Source organism: Pan troglodytes, chromosome 14 (genome assembly GCF_028858775.2).
Source record: "Pan troglodytes isolate AG18354 chromosome 14, NHGRI_mPanTro3-v2.0_pri, whole genome shotgun sequence".
Lineage (NCBI taxonomy): Eukaryota > Metazoa > Chordata > Mammalia > Primates > Hominidae > Pan > Pan troglodytes.
Window position 1 is genome coordinate 39,703,003 of NC_072412.2, and position 21,267 is coordinate 39,724,269.

Genomic DNA, 21,267 nt, shown 5'->3' on the forward strand with positions numbered 1-21,267 from the left:
GGTGTCAGATCTTTTTTTTTTATTATTCTTGCCTCTGGAATAAACCATATGATCTGTATGTGGTTCTCTTGGTAGGTTTATCTTCCCGTGTGCTATTTACACTTATATTAGAATGGATTCATATGAATTCAGCCCAGAATCATATTGGCATCAGGCAAGGACACCTAGCTACCAGCATCTATGACCAGGCAGACACATACACATAATCTATACTACAGAGAACTAACTGAAAGGTGATGCTACTTCATCACAAGCCTTTCTCTGCTGGAAGCTTTCTTCTTTAAACATGCCATGACAACAGGAGTCTAAACCAGACAACTCTATATTTTTTTACCTATTTGTAAATATTACTGTCATCCCTAAAAAGTCTTATGTATAAGAATCACACACTAGATTAAGATGTTATTTTTTTCTAGACAGAGGCCAAAAGTGTATTCATTTAACATTATAGACAGTAAAACAGCTATAGGTTAACATCCTTTCTAAAATTCAATTGGTTCCTATTAGACACAAACCCTTTCCTCTAGTTCCCAGCCTCAGGAATGCAGATTTTGCTATGAATAATAATTTGTTAAACGCTATAGAAACCTGGAATCTTTGTTTCCAGAATTTAAAAACTGGTACATATTTGATTTACTGATTTACTAAAAATAAAATAAAATTAGTGATGTTCTTTATCATTTATTTTTAAAAACCTGAATATATCATATATATGTATATGTTGATATATATAAAATACATATAAATATATATTTTTAGTCAATGGTCATCCAATCCTCATTTTTAGTCACCAAAACCACACACTGTGTGGGCAACTCTATAATAAAACACAGTTACTAACAAATGTTTATAGGAGTAAATAAATAGAAAAATAAAATTCTTAAAATTCACTGCTCGACCATATCATTTTTTTTCCTGATCAAGGAAAATTCCAGGATATTTTGAGAGAATTCCAGAGTACCTGGAGATGCTCTGTTACAATACTAAGCACTCCAGCGCTCACAGTTGGTGCTTAAAACTTTAACCTAACAGTATTACTGTCAGCATTACACACACACATTTCCTACTCGATAGCTCCCTACTCTCAAAAAGAAACGATGGGGACATGGCTCCCACTTCTCCAGCCTTAACTCCAATCACACGAATCCAACCACACTGTACTTCTCCATTCCTCCCCTTTGTCCAGGCTGCTCCTCCCCCTGAATCTCCTCTCAATCTGGCCCAAAAATACAGCCTCAGCCTGTTGAAATTCTACCTAAACTACAGAGCTCATCATAGGTGTGCGCTCTGTTTTTTCCTGGTTCCAACCCAATGGTGACCTTTTCTAGCCCCTAAACCCCCAAGGTACTCCCTTTTCCACCTCTCTAGTCAGTTGCCAGCAGTACGTATGAATCAGTAGCTACGTAAGCCCTGAACCTGCTTGGAGGTGTGGAAAACTAGTGTGTGAAAGAAGGCCACAAAGTATACCAGTAATGCTGCTGACACTAACCACTAAGAGATACCTCTTATCAGCTGACAAGTATTGAAAAGTAGTAGGTATGAGCCTAATAATCTAGAAAACGTACATCGATACAAATATCAACAAATCTGGGATGACAAAAAAAATTATAACAATAATGTAGTGGAATTTACTGAAAGGCTTGTTCTACTTAACCAAAATACTGTAGAATAACAATTTTTCCAAATGTTATCTAGCAAGATAAAGCAAATGTAAAAATTGAAGCTCAAAATAACCTCCACCACTTTAGTGACCAAGGTGGTTTTAAACCTATCAAGTTGACAGTTTTCCAAACTGAGTTTCTATCACTCTTCAAAACAGACTACACCATATCTCTCTCATCACCCAGAGCTATATAGCCTAAAACGGACTATTTCAGGGACCAGCAACATGGTTGGTTGGTTTCTTTCTTTCTTCCTTTCTTCCTTTCTTTAGAGATGGAGTCTCACTCTGTCACCCAGGCTGGAGTGCAGTGGCGCAATCTTAGCTCACTGCAACCTCTGCCTCCTGGATTCAAGTGATTCTCCTGTCTCAGCCTCCTGAGTAGCTGGGATTACAGGCACGTGCCACCACCACACCTGGCTAATTTTTGTATTTTTAGTAGAGATGGGGTTTCACCATGTTGGCCAGGCTGGCCTCAAACTCCTGACCTCAAGTGATCCGCCCGCCTCGGCCTCCCAAAATGCCAGGATTCCAGGTGTAAGCCACCGTGCCCGGCCATGAAAAGGGGGTTTTAAGTGACAGCACAGCATGTTATTTTCTATGGTGGGGCTGAGGGAGAGGCAGGGTGCCAAAAGCGACTGAGGAGGGCTATAAGAGTGATTGTCCATACTAGACACTACTTGCCAGATGTCAGCCCATCTCATGCCCCTCTGCTGTCCCTCCATCCTCCCCAAGTCATAGTGCAGCCTGCAGGTCCCTGCAACTCCCACATCCAACTTCCTCACTGCCATTCCTATCTCATCACATCCCTGACCCTGCTTTAAATTCCTCAGTAACTTCCTTTTTCTATCAGGTAAAGACCAAAGTCATATCATGCAATGCTCTCAGATCTAACCCTGTCTGCCTCTGAAGCTTTGTCTCACCCTGCCTTTCCCTTCAGACTTTGTAGTTAGGCCCCCAAAAAATATTTTGCCACTTCACCCTTCCCAGAAAGCTCTCTATAAACCCGCACATCTGCCCAACTTCTCCCCACTCCTCAATCAAGACCAGACCCAGGTTTCTTCCAAGTGAGATCTCCCTACGTCTCCCACGTGGCTCTTCTATGCCTTGGTTGGGCCTCTGGTACAGAAGGCACAGTGCAACTCTGTTTACACATCTGTCTTCCAGACAAAAATCGGAGGGCGTTGCAACCATGCTTCCTCGTGCTACACCCGGAGCGCCTAGCAAAATGCTGGGGACACAGCAAGGGGTCAAATGTCTATGTCAATCTTGCTTGGATGAACACTCCCAATCCTCTGAAGCAGAAAGCTGTCCATCCTAGGCAATAAATATAAGCACCAGAAAAACATCATTCTTCTTGGATACACTTTCAGGCTAGGGAATTGTTCCCCTACTAATTTCCCACTTGGGGTTTCTTCCTTCAACCATTTGTTCCTAGAGTGCTTTACTATAAGTCAGGCACTGTACTAGGTGGGTGGGAGGGAGGGAGGGAAATAAAGTTATCAGGGAGCTTAAAGCCTATAGGGGAGATTCTATAACCCCAAACACAGCATTCGACAGTCATTACTCCACACTATTTAGTATTGTACACATAGGTAATACATCTCTATACACTCAATGTTTTTACTTAACCCCATTTGCCTACTAAAGTCATTCTTTTGCCTTGAGCCTACACCAACACAAAGGTGAGGATGGAGGTGCCAATAAATCAAACCTGTTACCTACAGATAAGAAATCAAACCTCAATTCTAGTGGTAGAAAGAACTAAGGAGACGGGCTAGCCCGGTATCTTCATTTTACAGAACAAGGGGCCCATGACAGAAACAGGTTACATGAATTGCCTGGGGTTCCCCCAGTTGGTACACTGCTGAAACAGATTTTGAACCCAGATCTCTTAAGTCTTACCTCAATTCACGTACCCTCTTTCTTGTCCCTTACCCAGCTGTTAGTAACATGTCTCTCATGGTGTGTTACATTCAGTCCACATCCATATGAAAAACTGAACTAGTGTTTCTTGGGGCAGAGGAAATGACAAAAGCCAAAGGCAATAAGACACCACCATATAATCTCATAACCAAAAGCTACCCTCAGCTGCTAACATTTTTAGCATTTGTGGTAGGACAGAATTATTGGTCCCAATTCTTCACTCCCTGGTAATTGTATTTCTATGGCCTCTTGTCGGTAAAGTACACTTTCCTCCTTCTTGATTCAAGAGATGCTATGGCTAATGGGATGCTAGGTAATCTGATTCTGGCAGAGACTTGAAACATACTCATACAGTCAGGCTTGCCCTCTTGCACATGACACTACCATGAGAAGAACTTACCCTAGTCGCTCACCTTCCAGCCAAGGCCTCAAAGTGAGACACATGGAGTAGGCTGCTGCAGGGAATCTCATACATGTGAGCAAGAAATAAATACATACAGTTGCATGCCACTGAGACTTTTGGGGTTATTTGTTATGGAGCAAAAGCTAACTGATACAATGTGTTATCCTTCAAGTCAAAAATGCATATTTCTCCTTGTCTGTCACTAATGTAACCCCCTCAGAGTATTAGCTTGTTGTTAAAGTAGCAATCACCTTATTCTTTTTCTATTTTACATTTTATTGATTTCTCCAGGCTATCTTTTTTTCAGATTCTCTTCAGAAAAGAACATTGTCTACAAATTGGAGTGTCATCTCCAAGGCTTTTCCTGATTCTTAAGGTAGGTATTATATAAGAGGGTGGCAACAAATGTTATCCTTTCAGTGTCACGTCACAAAATGCCTCCTTTTTCCTTCAAAGCAGTAAAGTAAGATTTGTCATGATCATGGTTAATTTATTAAAGATAATTTTCAGCTCACATGATGGATCCTAGAGATGGGTGGGAAGGGGGTACGTGTATCTTCACTGCAGGTACTAAAGATTTTTAAAAGCTGTTTTAAAACCTTCAGCTGAAATAAATGTTAAAATACAATGACTTTTGGTATTTTTAATGGGCCTCCAAATCAGGGTAACTTTAAACAATGACATTCAATGTAAATGTCCTTCAATTGTGCCATTTTCCCATTCCAGCACACAGCTCAATGTCATTAAGACTACTCAAATTTAATTAATTATCGTTATCATTTGTAATTTTTGAAGCTCAGTAGACCTGAAATAAAATTACGTTTGGATGACAAAACATATTATGCAATAAAGTCATCTGGAGGGTAGAATACCAAACTGGGAGCCTACTGCTTCTTTTTTCTTCTGCTTGCCATGACAAGGTTAATTTGTTTGCTTTCTTTATTCTTCCTTCTGTTTTACAAAGGAGAGGCATACACTTACTTTGGAAAGGATGTAATTTTTTTATATCAGTCTACACTGTATTAATATGCCTAGAATGTGTATAGAATTATGCATGAGTATTTGTAAATGTAAGTCTGTTTACTCAAAACCATAGAAAATACAGGTTTCAGTGCACCCTTCTTTTGATGTCAAAGGAGTATGTGATTTTCTCAGGAAAATGAAGGCTAATTTCTTCAATTCTGGACTGTAGATAATTAGAATTTACTATAAAAACAAGAGTTAAACATGTCTTCCTATTTTTGAACCAAGGCCAGTAGAATAGCACTGTCTTCAAGGAAAACTTTATTTGCATATATTCAAACTCACGCCTAAAGAAATTCTTCAGGGTGGGGGGGGAAAAAATTCCTCAAGGCCCAGGATTTTAACCTGGAGCCCATGGACAGAACTCAAGGGATTCATGACCTTGGATAGGAAAAAACACATTTTTATGAGCCGCTCATTAAAATTCAGCATTTCTTCCAATTACGAATGTAGGCAACACATCACAGTATTGGCAGTACCTGTGACTTTGACACCAATAGAAATCGGATGCCTTCACATTACAGTTGCTGTCAAAAACTCAAAATATTGTTTATTCATCTCCACCTCAAAATTATGGTGACCCGCCACTAATTATTTAATGTATTGATAAAGAAGCACATCTATTACCCTATGACAATTTTCACAACTGTATTTGACGTAACTGCTTTCCTTTGCAATCACATGTAATTTAATATTATGTACCTGCGACACTGAGGACACGCTGCATCCACCTGCCACACCCTCACTCCTCAGCTGCCCGTTTTTATTAACTAAGGACATCCGGGGTGCTTTTTGTGGAAGCATGAGCATACTGTACTGAGGGAAGGGAGAGGAGATAACAACCTATTTATATATGTCTATAACAGTGAAATTTTAAAAAATGGTAATTATGATGAGGCATCTGTCTATTTGGCACCATCTAAAACCAGCAAGCAATAATTGTACAACAAGGGGGTGTTTAGTGTGTGAGGTTTAGGACATTGTGCCAGAAAACCTAAAGCATCCAAGTTGTAAAACATTGTAATAAGCAGGTAATCCTAGGCCCAGCGTCCAAGTTTCTGCCCTAACCTGTTCTTTATGATTATGATTTTAAAACATCCCAGTGTCAGCAGGTTCACTGTGAGTCAGACCTGAAATAATAAATGGCTTATTTTCCATCCTGATGGAGGAAATACATCATGGCTCATTGTGGCTCACTTAACTGAGGCTGTTTTTACAGGAAAATATAAAAATAACTAAGTCATTCTGCCTTACCATTTTTATTTTAAATTTTTTTTTATTAACAAAGCTCTATACTACAATCCATTTTAAAAAGAAAAAGCATGTTTTCAATATAGGCTATAAAAACAATAGCTCACAAATATCTAGAAGGAAAAATAATATAAACTCAGAAAATTATGCTTGTAACCAACGAATACCCTGCTTTGCCAAGATAACCAATTAAATGCATTCACTACATCAAAATAAACTGCTGCTTATTTAAATGGTCAACCACATGGTAATGCTGTTAAAAGACAGCCAAAATCTTCTAACAGTATTCATTAAGGTTGCCAGGCCTTAAAAACCACATGTATCTATACACATACATCTACATAAATTCCAGAATGCAAAGTCTTACTTGTTGCAAACTCTCAACTGAACGTGAGGAGAAAAGTTGTATCTTCATCAAAAATAAATGCTTATTCAGTGGCATCAATACTGCACATAGGCTGTAAAACTCATCGTGACTGAGGATAAAATGAGTGAGCAATATATTCTCAGAACAATGAGTTTTGTTCTACCCTGTTACATAAACAAGTTCTATGTGACCTCACGGCTTTTAGATATGATTTATGACACCATGTCAGAATGCAATCTTATTTGTTACCCAAAACTGTGCTAGAGTGCTACCCCTATGGTGGGTTCAGACATTATTTAAAACAAACAAACAAATAAACAAACTTAACACAGCACCACTGTAACCAATACAAGGTTACTAGGTACACACAGTGTATATTTCAGGATATGACCAATAAATTTAGAATCATATATAAGGTCCTCAGTGTGTAATACAAATTTGAAGATAAAAATATTCATCGCTTCTGCTGATTTCGTACATTAAAACAGTTACGCCATAATTCTATCCCATCTCCTTGAAACAGTGATGCAGAGGGGAACCCTGCTAGAGGGGTTCACGTGGACTTAAATGCCCATTCCCTCCTCACCTGACTCTTCTTGTGCCCCTAAACATGGATGGCATGATAGGGAAAGAACACATCTAAAACACACGGAAGCTGTGTTTGGGAGAGAGGACGGTGCTCAGCACTCTCTCACGAGCCCTGTTATTTCCCTCCTCCCATCACAGCTACAGCACTGTCAACAGTAAAATGTAAAAACCCTAAAACCTAGGCTGGGCACAGTGGCTCACGCCTGTAAATCCCAGCACAGTGGGAGGCCAAGTTGAGTGGATCACTTGAGCCCAGGAGTTCAAAACTACCCTGGGCAACATGGCAAAACCCCGTCTCTACTGAAAATACAAAAAATGAGCCATGTGTGGTGGTGCATGCCTTTAGTCTCAGCCACTGAGGAGGCTGAGGTGGGAGGTTTGTTTGAGCCCAGGAGGCGGGGGTTGAGCCAAGATCACGCCACTGCACTCCAGCGTGGGAGACACAGTGAGACCCTGTCTCAATAAATAAATAAACAAACAAACAAAAATAAAAATAAAAACTCTACTAGAGGGCTAGGTTTTGCCCTGCCTTTTTACAGGCCTACTGAAAACAAGGTCAGTAGACTGAAAGGGCCAGCAGAAAACACAATGACTCAAGGGTTACAGTTATCCATCTTCCATTTATCAGCTGTCATGCCATAGAGACCTTGGATCTCCCCAACAAAATCCAGGCTTCCCCACCTCTCCTACAGGGTTCTAGAAAGCTCAAATGGACAGAGCACAGCAGGCAGACAGTATATCACAGACACAGCTACGAAGATAAAGTGCCATGTATGATGGAAAAAATGTTACAGGGTCTCCATGAAATTATCAGGATGACACCTCAGGTTTTTAACCTAAGAAAACAGAACAGACTTGTGTGTGTGTTACACATATGTACGTATACACACACGTGCGTGCGCAAGCATGCCTAAGGAGATTTCTTTCAAAAAAAAGGCTGGCCCAACAATTTCAGTGGCCAAGAAATTTTATCATCCCAGGCACAACATTTCTTGTTTGCTTGATGTCAATTCCATGTACAGTAGTCCTTCCCTGAGCTTTCACTTTCCACCTTTTTGAGTTACCTGCAGTACAACACAGTAAGATATTTTGAGAGAGAGAGAAACCACATTCATCTATCTTTTATTACAGTATACTGTTATTATTGGTCTGTTTTATTATTAGTTATTGTTGTTAATCTCTTACTCTGCCTAATGTAGGTATGTAGGTATAGGGAAAAACGTAGTATACACAGGGTCTGATACTATCCAGTTTCAGGCACTCAATGTGGGTCCTGGAACTATCTCCCTCCTATAAAGGAGGACTACTGTGTATCGGTTTATCTACAATTTTAATGGCAACGTTTTAAGAGGAATGACCCACAAACTCCACTTTCCCTGCCCTCGTATTCCTTTCACCAGCAAGACAGAGGTGAAGAATTAAACTTTAATCAGCCACAATTTGAAGAAGGCTGTAAGATGATCTCCAGTATTTGAACCTTGAAATCTGGGTAAAAAAGAACACCTCATGCCTGTAAACCCCATCTCTCCATCAGGATTATCACTTGGTCAATAAGAGATAGCAAAGTCAAAAGTGTCCTCTTTTTGGAGGTGGTGTGTGTGTTGGAGGGCAGGGTCTCTGTAAGAACGGCTATAAGTAAAAGAGATATGGTGAAAGGTCACTAGTCTGTCATCTCTCTCTTCCTGAGGCACATAAGGATGTGACATAGTTACATGTGGTTTGCAAGAGGGCTCCTCCCTTTACAATCTGCTTCTCCGACACCCCTAATCAATTTTTATTTTCAGTTTGGTGTTTAAAAAAAAAAAAAAGTTACCACACAGAAAGGACTTTAAGTCTGAAATGTTAATCACATCAAAGTCTGGAACTTCAAAGTTGCAGTTCCCACACCAAGAGCAGCTCCGGTCCCCATCTGCAGTTTGAGTGTTAATCTAGATGGTAGTCTCTCTGATTTAAGACCTTGTTTTATGTGTACAGGGAGTGTGGCCAAGTCACAGGCACTACGAATTTCAATTTCCTGACTCTCACTTGGTTTAGTGGATGATTACGGCGTCAGCATGTGCATTTGAAACAGGTCCCCAAAGAGGAAGCACATTCAGGTCACTTGAACAAACACAAGCGTGAGCCACACCAGAGCCCTCCAGCTGACTGCCTAGCAGCAGTTACACGGTCTCCCATCAGGACCCTGTGACCAGAACTACCAGGCAGCTTTCATGGAACTGAAGTTGGATCCTCACGGCTGGTACCATTAAATGGCTTGTTTTTCTAAGAGCCTGTGAAGAGCTTTAACAGACAGAAGAAAGTAAATCAGACCTCTCTTTAAAGAGAAAAAATAAAGGGTGAAAAAACTAGCACTCAACCCGGTATTTTAACTACTGGCAGTTGCCTTTCTTCTACCATGCAACACAGTGGTTTCCAAAGGTATTTTCCAGAAGTTCTGGTTCCTGATTTCAGTGGCTACTCTATTTCAGGAATAAGGACAAAACTCAATACAGAGACAAATGTTGGAAAAGTCCCAGGGAACTAACCTGGCACCAGCAGTTCTGTGCAAGTCCACCCGGCCAGGCCAGGATGCATCTAAAAGCCAGTTTGCTGTGTGCTTGCTTCTCATCGTCTTCGTCTCCTCCAGCAGCTGGAAATTTTAAAGCTAGATATGTTTAACCACCAGGAAACATGCTGACCATGAGCTCAGTCCTCTTCAGAAAGTCAAGAACACTGCAGGGAATAGGACCTCTTTTCGAAGTGTGATTCTGCAACACAATGGCACCATATTTAATTCATCTGAACATTCTACTTAGCAAGAGGGACCTACAGGACTCAAGGTCACTGGAGTTGCAAGCAGCCTGAAAACATGGTCAATGATGTTTCATTTTGTAAAGAGGAAAACTAAGGAACTGAGGGGACAGCAAATCTTCACGTAGAAGATTTTGTTACTGAGAACAACGCCAGCAACTTTCTCACAGTGCACAGTGGAAGATCTCTTGGCCCTGCAGAGAAGAAAGCACAAGGATAGTGATGCTCCCCTTATCTGGTGGCCAGCCTTCCAACCCCTCAGCCTCTGAAACACTTAGACTATTTAAACAAATGTGAACCAGAAAGTCAGGGCTAAAAGAAAACAATGAAAGCCAAGTGCTAATCCACAGAACTACAGAGCACAGAGATCCTCTCAAATCCTCATCCAGGGCCCGCTGGATTTAAACTGTGTATAAAATAAGGCCAGTTACTTAACACACTTTGTTATAAAGTTTCTCCTGAAAGGCTCATCCCTTCCTAGCTTGAAAACCATGCTGAAGTAGCTAGGAGGCAAATCAATGTACACAGTAAGAGGAGGTCTTTGCCAAGCTCCAGAAGACATGGCATAGGTGGGTATGCAAAAAACCAGAAGTTCCCAATGATCACTCCCATCACTCCAGTAAGGCAGAAAAGCACACAGTGAATGCAGAGGTAGATAAAATGCACATTCATGCAGCAAACAACCGCTGAGCACCTACCACCGTGTGGGTTCAAGATAATGAACAAAACAGAGGATGCTTGTCCTTGTGGAGCCTCTGCTCTATGGTGGGGGAGATGGACAAGAATACACACTGGGGGTAGGTGGCAACAAGTGCTACGAGAAATAAAGCAGAGGGGGCCAGACGCAGTGGCTCACGCCTGTAACCCTAGCACTTTGGGAGGCCGAGGCAGGCGGATCACCTGAGGTCAGGAGTTGGAGACCAGACTGGCCAACATGGTGAAACCCCATCTCTACTAAAAATACAATTTAACCGGGCATGGTGGTGCGCGCCTATAATCCCAGCTACTTGGGAAGCTGAGGCAGAACTGCTTGAACCCAGGAGGTGGAGGTTGCAGTGAGCCAAGATCGCACCACTGCACTCTGGGCGACAGAGTGAGACTCCATCTCAAATACATACATACATACATACATACATACATACATACATACATACATACAGCAGAAGGGATGGTGCATGGCATATACTGGGCATGTGGGGAGGCTGTGATTATCAACAATGAGGTCAAGGAAGATTGCTTTGAAAAGGTGACATCTGAGTGAGCGAGGTGAGGTGAAGGAAGTAGCCAGACAGACATCTGGGGAAGAGTGTTCCAAAGAGAGGCAAGGGATGGTGCCAAAGCCCCGAGGCAGAAGGATGCATGGCGTGAAAGGAGGCCAAGTGACCAGAGAGACATGAAAGAGAGGAAAATGATGTCAGGAGGGCTGGGCTGTAATAAAGAGCCTTGCAGGCTGCTGCGAGAACCTCAGCTTTCATGCTGAGGGAGGTAGGCAGCCAGGGCAAGTTTGGAGCAGAGGATCCGTCTGGCCTTGCTGAGTACAGGCTGCAAGAGAAGAAAGGACAGAAGCAAGAAAAGCAGTTAGGAGACAGAGTAACCAACCTGCAGAGAAACTACAGGGGCTTGAACCAGACACAGAAGTGGAAGGGGTAAGAAGTAAAGGAACCTGGATATATTTTGAAGATAAAGATGACAGCACTGCTGATAAACCGGATGTGGGATAGGAAGGGAAAGGAAAAACGCCTTCTTCCTAAATCTGAAAGAGCTTTAGTTACTTGGAATATTTATTCAAAATGAAAAACAAGTATCTTTAGCTGAGACAAGAATATCTGGGAATGATAGTAAGGAGGATTTTTTTTAAATGAAAAAAAAAATTAAAACGCAAAAAAAGAACATTGCACACCCTGGCACACAACAAAAAATTAAGTCAGAGAGCGCTGCAAAGGGACTAATGTTTAAAGATGTATGAAGGACAGAGAAAAAATTTGAAAGACAAGAACTAAAACAGGTACTCTGAAAAGTTCTGTAAAGGAAATGAGTCTGAAGGATGAGACGATGCTCATCTAATGAACAAGACAGGAAAAAGGATTTCAGAAGAAGAGGGACCATGGAGGGCCAAACGCATGTGGAGAAGAATGAGAAGCCCATCGGTAAACTCACAGGTAGCAGCAGCGGGAGTGGCCTGAAAAGGCCATGATGAGAGATTTTATTTATTGCTGGAGGTATCAGAAGCTACTATAGGGCAGAATAAGACTGAAATACAAGAGGGAGACGAAGTTGTGTTTCTCTGCTTAGGACAGAGTTGATCTGTGAGGCTGCATGCAAGGGGTGTGGAGGGAAGAAGGCAGAATAAAATTAAGACCTGAAGCAGACCAAGGAATGAAAAGAAAAACTGACACTACATGGCAGTCTAGATCCGGAGCCAGAGCAAAAGGGACAGATGGAGAAAGGAGCAAGGAACCAGGAAACAACGCTCTATTGCAACTCACTTCCAGTGAGCTTCTCGGGGCTCCTTTTTCAATGGAAAGCCCTCATGCTTTAGAATCTTTATGCTAACATGTGAATACATACAAAACCTGCCCACACCCGCCCTACTGGATCCAAGTCACTCGAAATAGAAATAACTGAACAGATATGTTTAAATACGATACCAAAGTATTAATTTCTGCATGAATTTCTAATGGGATAACAGAAGAGAAATGACAGTTTAGGGAACAATCTATCCTTGACCAATAACAAAGGTGAAAGGCCAGGCACGGTGGCTCACGCCTGTAATCCCAGCACTTTGGGAGGCCAAGGCAGACAGATCACCCGAGGTCAGGAGTTCGAGACCAGCCTGACCAACATGGAGAAGACTCGCCTCTACTAAAAATACAAAATTAGCCGGACGTGGTGGCACATGCCTGTAATCCCAGCTACTTGGGAGGCTGAGGCAGGAGAATCGCTTGAACCCAGGAGGCGGAGGTTGTGGTCACGCCACTGCACTCCAGCCTGGGCAACAAGAGCAAAACTCCGTCTCAAAAAAAAAAAAGAAAGGTGAAAGGTTACTAAGAATGTTTACTACTAAAAGAGAGAAGGGTGGGAAATCATATCAGAACCCACATTCTTGTGACCAGGTAATACGTCCCCAGCATCTAGGAGCCAGAAAAGGAACTCAGTCTCATCTAATAGAGACACAGAGCCACAGTACACACGTCTTAATAGGTCAGCACTCCTCTCCTAACTATATTTGGGTGAAGGAACAGGTGGATAGAAGGAATACCAAACATGTTGGGGGGGGGGGGGGGGAATGACCTGAAAATAGGAAAAAAGATGTAAGTAACAATGTTGAACAATAAATAAGAAGGCAAAAACTAACATGATATTTCCTTTTTAATTTCCGAGATTCCTAACCAATGAAAGCATTAAGTGTTCTGTCCATTGTTTGTAATACAACAAATGAGATGTATCACACTGGAAATTCTCTGAAGACAAGGAAGGAAAAGCTCCAGAGTGCAAGCCTCAGGTGATCAGAAACAAGAAATGGAGAAGTCCAGATCCCACACATACCTCAGGCCTGATGCATTCACCGGCAAAACAGAAATCAACATGTGACACGCTTGCCAAAATCACATCATCTGCCATTCTAGATATTTCTTCCAGCGTACTGCAAGACCTGAAAACTTTTTATTTTTTTTTGGTGAGACACGGTCCCAGCTCTGTCACCCAGGCTGGAGTGCAGTGGCGCAATCTCAGCTCACTGCAACCCCGCCTCCCAGGCTCAAGTGATCCTCCCACCTCAGCATCCAGAGTAGCTGGGACAACAGGCATACGCCACACACCCTGCTAACTTTTGTAGAGAAGGGGTTTCACCATGTTGCCCAGGCTGGTTTCAAACTCCTGGACTCAAGAGATCCACCCATCTCACCCTACACTCCCCTCCAAGAGCTGGGATTATAGGCATGAGCCATGACACCTGGCCCTGAAAACTTTAAATATACATGTAGAATACCACCAATTCATACTAAAATACCCACTCATCTTTCTTCTTCCAAGTTCCCAAGAGCTGTTCCACAGAACGGGATTGTATTCTGGTGGATGATTTGGCTAAGCCGAGTGATGAGGGCAGAGGGACAATAATTGTTATTTTACTGAACAGCAGAGTTATGAAACCAAGAACAGTACAGTAGTTAAAACTAAGAACCCTGAAGACCAACAGGCCTGGATTTGAGTTGGGAAGAGATGGACAGCTCTCCAAAAAGGCACAAACAATTGAAGGATGGAAACCATGGCATATGTTAAAAGCATGTTGAAAGGAAAATAAGAAAGCCAGGAATCTCAGGATGAATCAGTCTAGATCTAGATCAGATGGTGGTGGTGAAGAAACCTTATCTCAAGACCGTAATCATTGTGAAAATGGGAGAAGATGGCAGCAAGAGCATCTCCACAGAGAAGAGGCCTGAGAACTCGATGAAGATTATCGGCTTATGAGAGGACCATAATCTTTTAGGCTCCCCTAGAGAAATAACATCAGAAGAACTGCAACAGTGGTTAGATGGGGTCAACAAACAACTAGCATCTCAGCCTGACTCGAGAAATGGAACAAACTGGCCGGACACCGTGACTCATGCCTGTAATCCCAGCACTTTGGGAGGCTGAGTGGGTGGATCACGAGGTCTGGAGTTCAAGACCAGCCTGGCCAACATGGTGAAACCCCATCTCTACTAAACAGATATAAAAAATTAGCCGGGTGTGGTGGCGCATGCCTGTAATCCCTAATCCCAGCTACTCGGGAGGCTGAGGCAGGAGAATCGCTTGAATCTGGGAGGCGGAGTTTGCAGTGAGCCGAGATAGTGCCATTGCACTCCAGCCTAGGCAACAAGAGTGAAACTCCATCTCAAAAAAATAAATAAAATAAAGAAATGGAACAAATTACAGAGACTCAGAAGTCCCCAAAGAAAGTTCAAATGAATATTCTCTTCTAGCATAGTTGAACACCTTTCGGGGCACAGGAAATGCAACTCAAAGTGGACAAAATGGGAATCAAAATTGGAGAGCTGTGACTCGAACAAACTCGAACAGTGGAGAGTTTCGGTTTAGTTTGGAAATCCACATAAATCATGAAAATAGAGGATCTGAAATTCATGGAGATTATACAAACATTCCACTTTCAGATAGTAACAGAGATCATATTACAAATAGGCAACAAAGGTCATCTAGTCCTGTGGCTAGGCGAACAAGAAGCCAAACCTCAGTGAATTTCAGTGGTGGTAGTTCCAACATTCTAAGGACCAGGCTTGCTTCAAGGGGGGAAAATTCAGCTGAAGGATCTTTCTCAACAGTAGGAAGATTAAAAAATGGAACTGGGGGATCAGCTGGCATTCCCAGAGCTAGTGCTTCACGCACTAATTTCAGTAGTCACACAAACCAGTCGGGTGGCAGCTAACTCAGGCAAACGGAGGCACAACAGTTTAAAGCAGCACATGTTTGGGAAAATGGGGCTAGATATAATGTTACAGTGAGAAATACAAACCAAAGATTAGGGCCAATAAGATCTACTATAAGTAGCCGAAGCTGTTCACCAATTCAGAGACACAGTGGCACTGTTTGTCATAATTCACAAAGGGAAAGTAGACCAGTACAGCAAACCACTAGAAGATCTGTCAGGAGGAGAGGTATAACTCAAGTCTTTTTAGAGCAAGATAGAGAACACAGAGGTACTGCATATACCCCATTCTCTAATTCAAGACTTATGTCAAGAATAACAGTAGAAGAAGAATCCAGCAGATCCTCAACTGCTGTACTACGACATCCAACAATCACACTGGACCTTCAAGTGAGAAGGATCCATCCCGGAGAAAATAGAGATCAGGACAGTATTGCAAACAGAACTCATCCAGAGTAGGGCTAACAGAACATACAGTCACTATTCAAAGCAATAGTGGGGGCTTCTAACGAATCATTTCTCGTTTAGAGCAGTCACGTATTCAAACCTATGTTAGTACCATAATTCTTCCTAGGATTTCTGAGAATGAGCTTGTTGAGCCATCATCAGTGGTTCTTCGGTCAATCTTAAGGCAGATTATGACTGGGTCTGGAGAATCTAGTACTCTAAGGGAGGGTTCAACCACTAGAGAGAAGCTCTGGTTCTCCAAGTCAGAGCTTCAGAGAAATGGTCAGCATTTACCAGAGATGCATTGAGAACTGAGTAACTTAGGTACAGTTACTGACAGCAGCCAGCACAGGGAAGGTTCCTCTCGGGACAGGCAGGCCCAAGGAGACAGCACTGAAATGCATGGTGTAAATGAGACCACCCAGCCTCATACCTGAAACAGTGACAATAGGGGTAGCATGTAGTTGCAAAATTCAAATGATTTAGTCAAACTGGAACACTACCTATTCTTCCCCTTGCTTTTTTTTTTTTGAGATGGAGTCTCACTCAGCCACCCAGGCTGGAGTGCAGTGGTGCGATCTTGGCTCACTACAATCACCGTCTCCCGGGTTCAAGCTATTCTCCCATCTCAGCCTCCCGAGTAGCTGGGATTACAGGAACCCGCCATCATGCCTGGCTGATTTTTGTATTTTAGTAGACATGGGGTTTCACCATGTTGACCAGGCTGGTCTTCAACTCCTGACCTCAGGTGATCCGCCTGCCTCGGCCTCCCAAAATGCTAGGATTACAGGCAAGAGCCACCACGCCCGCCTGAATACATGATTTAACCAAAGAGCAGACTGACAATCTTTCCACCCAGCGCTAGAGCATAACAGTATTGATAGTGAACCAGGTAAAATCTGTAGTGTTTGTATCAGTGACCACATAACTGGAAACAAGCTCAGGCAATTACCTTGCAGGCATGAATTTCATATTCATTGTACTGACCGATGGCTCTCAGAGAATTTCACTTGTCCGATCTGTCAGCAGCCTGTTTTAGGGTCCAACATAGCAAACAATGGGTAAAAGTGATGGGATCTACTCACATATTGTATTTTAGTAGAACTGAATGTTCAAGCATTGTTTTGCTGAGTTACTTGTGATGAGCTAACTAGGATGAAAAATAACATTATATATAGTTTGAACTATTTTTGCGTGCTTTTTAAAACTTGTTATAAAGAGGAAATTTATATAACATTTAAAATACAAACATTAAATTATCCAGAAACACAAAATAATTAACATTGCTAGAACCAAATAACCTCTAAAATGTTTTTATTTTGGTAATTTTGTCATGCTAAGCACTTTTGTATCTGCACAATTCAATAGGTTAAAAACCAATCTTCTTTTCCTTAATAGCACAGCAGACTTTACTTTCAAGTTTCATAGGCTTAGTATTTATGTCTAGACATTTCTATCTAAATAAGCTTTTCATTAACTTTTTACGAATAATACCTTTTCATGAAAGAGTATTTGGCTGAATGTGTGCTATACATGTTATTTGAAATGTTAAATTTAATATACAGCATACCATATATGTATAGGTATATAATTTTGAGGTTAAAATATTCAGTGTACAAGTTTGGTTCTTATTTAAGCTTTTGAGCTAATACTGCGTATGGCACAATGTTTAATACTGGCAAGATCATCTCAGAGAGAAAAGGGATTTGGATATAATTTTAATATAGAGATAATTTACTGAAACATCTCTGACAATCTGACTTATTAGAAAGCAAGCAATATATAATACTGAACAAGTATTTATTCAGTAATGGAAAATTTAGGATACACAGGTTATTTAACTTGTGTTCAGCCTTTCTGTAACTTTTTTGAAAGTGCAAACAATTCTTTGGATTATTAAATAAGGTATACAATATGCATGGTTTCTCAAATTTAGTGTTAAAATCTAAAAAAAGTCTATAAAGAATCGATTGCATAGATAATATTTTAAGTTCACTTGGAGGCTAAATATTTCCAATGAAAACAAAAACCTTTAAGAGAATGCAGTTTATATAAATACAAAGTATGCATTGATGATCTATTTCTACCAATAAACATTAAAACAAACAAACAAAAAAATCTCAGATTTCACAACTGTAGGAAGAGCTAGACTTACAGAGATGTTTATTTAACCACCACCACTACCTTCAGGTGAACTGGCTGCATCTCCACAACATTCTGAGACATCAACTTTGAAATGATAGCTCACTGAAGGAGTTTCTTTTCTAGCAAAAGGCAAATCTGTCTTTCCCAAGCCAAAGAAAATCCAAACAAAAATCACCAAGCCTCCTGCCTGCTTGACATAATTCCACCATTGCCTGAGCCTGTGCAAAATGGGGCCAATAATGACTTGCTTCAGGCTTGTCATGATGAGATAGTACACAGAAAACACACAGCTCTATGCCTGGCATAACATGGTTTTTCAAAGTTAAACTATTTTTTATCATTATTCCTCAGATTCCAATCCCCTAAAAATTATTTTCCAAGTTTACTCCTATTTTGCTCATTCCCTAAGGATCACTATAAGTAAGCGTGGAAGAAGAAGAGTGTCCTGCTCTGTAAGTAAGAAACAACTCCAGACAAGAGATTCCTTAAGGTATTATCTGCTTCCAGGGTGTGATTCAAAGGTTTAAGCCCATGCCAATCATTTTATGACTGCAAGTCTGCTATGGCAACACACTTATACAGCCAAATTCTCAGCAGAATCAATTCTTTTTATCAAAGGTACTATTAAATCAAAACAAAACCACCTGATTTGCATTTATTCACCTTTCTCTAAGTTATCCAATGGGAATGTTAAAAAAAAAAAAAAAAGGAATACAGTTAAAGGGGAAAGAAAAACAAAACTGGCTTCTAAAAAATAACACAGCCATTATATTGAGATGCATTTCGCTCCAGGCCATAAAACATTTATCCCTTGGTAAGGCTGCTCTATGAACAAAGGCTTTTTTTTTTCAAAAGTGACACGGGGGTCCGTGTGGGGCATTATTTATTACTGTTGCTGACTATTATGAAAATCAACTTTTTTCCTCTGCATTTACGTCTGTGTGTATCACACGACAACCCAGAAGACAGATCGGTAAACTTGCCAACAACAAGAAATAAAATAAGCAATAAAATCAACAACAGAATTAAATTACACTGACAAGTTAGAATGCTGGGTTTGAAAATCAACATAAAATTGGAAGTTCAACAGTTTTTTTTCTTTTTAATGGGGAAATGTGTTTGGAGGCAGGCACAGAAATGTTTGCTGACTGTGTCATATGAACCACTGTAAGTGACAAAAAGGTGTGGTAGTCTTAGGCTGCATTAACAAATGTACAATTTCCAGATCACAGGAAATTAAAGTCTCACTACACTCAAAACTGGCCACACTATATCTGGAGAACTAGATGAGTTCTTTATTAACACACTTTAAGAAGGACATTGATAAATCAGAGCGCATCCCATAATGAGAAAGGGGTCCAGTTCTGGGGACCATGGTCAAGAAGTTCCCCAGGCCAGGCATGGTGGCTCACGCCTGTAATCCCAACACTTTGGGAAGCTGAGGCAGGAGGAGTTTGAGACCAGCCTGGGCAACAAAGTGAGACACCATCTCTTAAAAAAAAAATATATATATATATATATATATTTTTTTTTTTTTTTTTTTTTTTTTTTTTTTTTTAATTAGCCAGGCACGGTGGCGCACGCCTGTAGTCCCAGCTACTTGGGAAGCTGAGGTGGGAGGATGGCTTGAGCCCAGGAGTTTGAGGCTGTAATGAGCTGTGATCAAACCACTGCTCTTCAGCCTGGGTGACAGCATGAGATTGTCTCAATAAATAAAAATAAGAAATAAAAGACTCCTAATCTCTGGAGATAAACAAAGCCTAGATGACCCTCTGCAGAAGAAGCCAAAAGGAGATATGTGGCCTAATCCCAATTCTAAGATTTCATGCACCTGGGGACTATTATCATCTCATAGCCTGATAGTACCACCAACAGAAAACAGGCCAGGAATGTGATCAAAGCTGTTAAAAACTAATACCGCTTAAAAAAAAAAAAAAAAATCACTCAGGACATTCCTAAGAGCAAAGAGAAATATGTTACTACAGGAGTTTCATGAAAACTTACCCAGAAATTGCAGCAATGCTTTGCTTTATAACATCTAAAAATTGTGCTTGCCTATCTCATCCAATCACTTATAACATGCGTTGTAAGTGATCAGTTCTGATTCATACCACATGATAAGAACAGCACTCTGACTAAAGGGGGTGGGTGGGAACCCCAGGGCCAGAGCACTCATCTCATCATAAATTAAATGGTGGCTAGCCAGGCAACTTGGCGGGGGGAGGTGACAGATGACACTGCATAGGAATTTAATACTTTTTAAAGTTTATCAAGTCCACTCAAATTATTTTTTTGGAAATTTTGAGAGTATATGGAATCAACCACTCCCCCAACCTGGAATCATTTTTGGTAAGCATGTAATGGAACACGGAATTACAATTTTCAAGGAGAGTATTTCGAGTAATGAAAATAACTGTCTCACTGGGAATTATGCATATAGTTTTTTATGTATATAACACAGAATATTTCTGGAAATCCATCAGATAGAAAATTTAACAATATACACTGCAATATTAAAATCTGTTTTCTACAGCTCTTTGCCAACCAATCATAAAACATGGTTTTGGATGCTAGGTAAAAGTAACAAAAAGTCTAGTAATATATAAAGTTTTGATTGGATAAATGTAAGTCAGTAGAAATGAAAGTACTTCTTATTGTGAGAGATTAAGTGGATTATTAGTGAAGACAAAAGTGCCTAACACTTTTTAATGCAATGGAATTACCACACTCAGTTGAGAAAAACACAAATTAACATATTATGTTAATCTGGATTCAACGTGGGGAAAAAAGAGGAAATAAAAGCATTATCTAACTACCACAAATGTGGCATGTTGATAATTTATTGTGACCTAGAATATGACATGCACAAATATACTAATGATTAAGTACTAAATTCATCATCCAAAAACTCTAACTCAAGGGTCTCTTTCTCCACCTAAAGAAAATAAACATAAATATGGGTATCAACAATTTTATACTGCTTGTGGTCTCCAATGCTGATGGATTACTTTTCAGCATATCCAGCAAATTCTAAGTACTGCTCAGTTTAAGTGTCCACAATTTCCCACTGTTAACACTCAAGACAGCAAGAGCAGAAAATTCGTATGTGGCCCGGTAGAAAATTCTGCTATAAAACAGAGGTTTTTTTTACAATAATCCGTTATTAGCTTAGACTCAATTACAAAGACAGTCTAGGCTGCTCTGCCTTTGGAGTAGTCATTCTTTATTCCTTTATTTTAATAAAC

At 40.7% G+C, this 21,267-nt stretch overlaps 1 protein-coding gene and 1 pseudogene across 1 annotated transcript in view; one reads left to right on the forward strand and one right to left on the reverse strand.

Moving 5' to 3' along the window:
• Positions 1-21,267, reverse strand: part of FOXO1 (forkhead box O1) — a 110,517-nt gene that overhangs the window by 48,284 nt on the left and 40,966 nt on the right. The window lies entirely within an intron of this gene.
• LOC100614734 (E3 ubiquitin-protein ligase RNF6-like) lies at positions 14,280-16,942 on the forward strand (annotated as a pseudogene).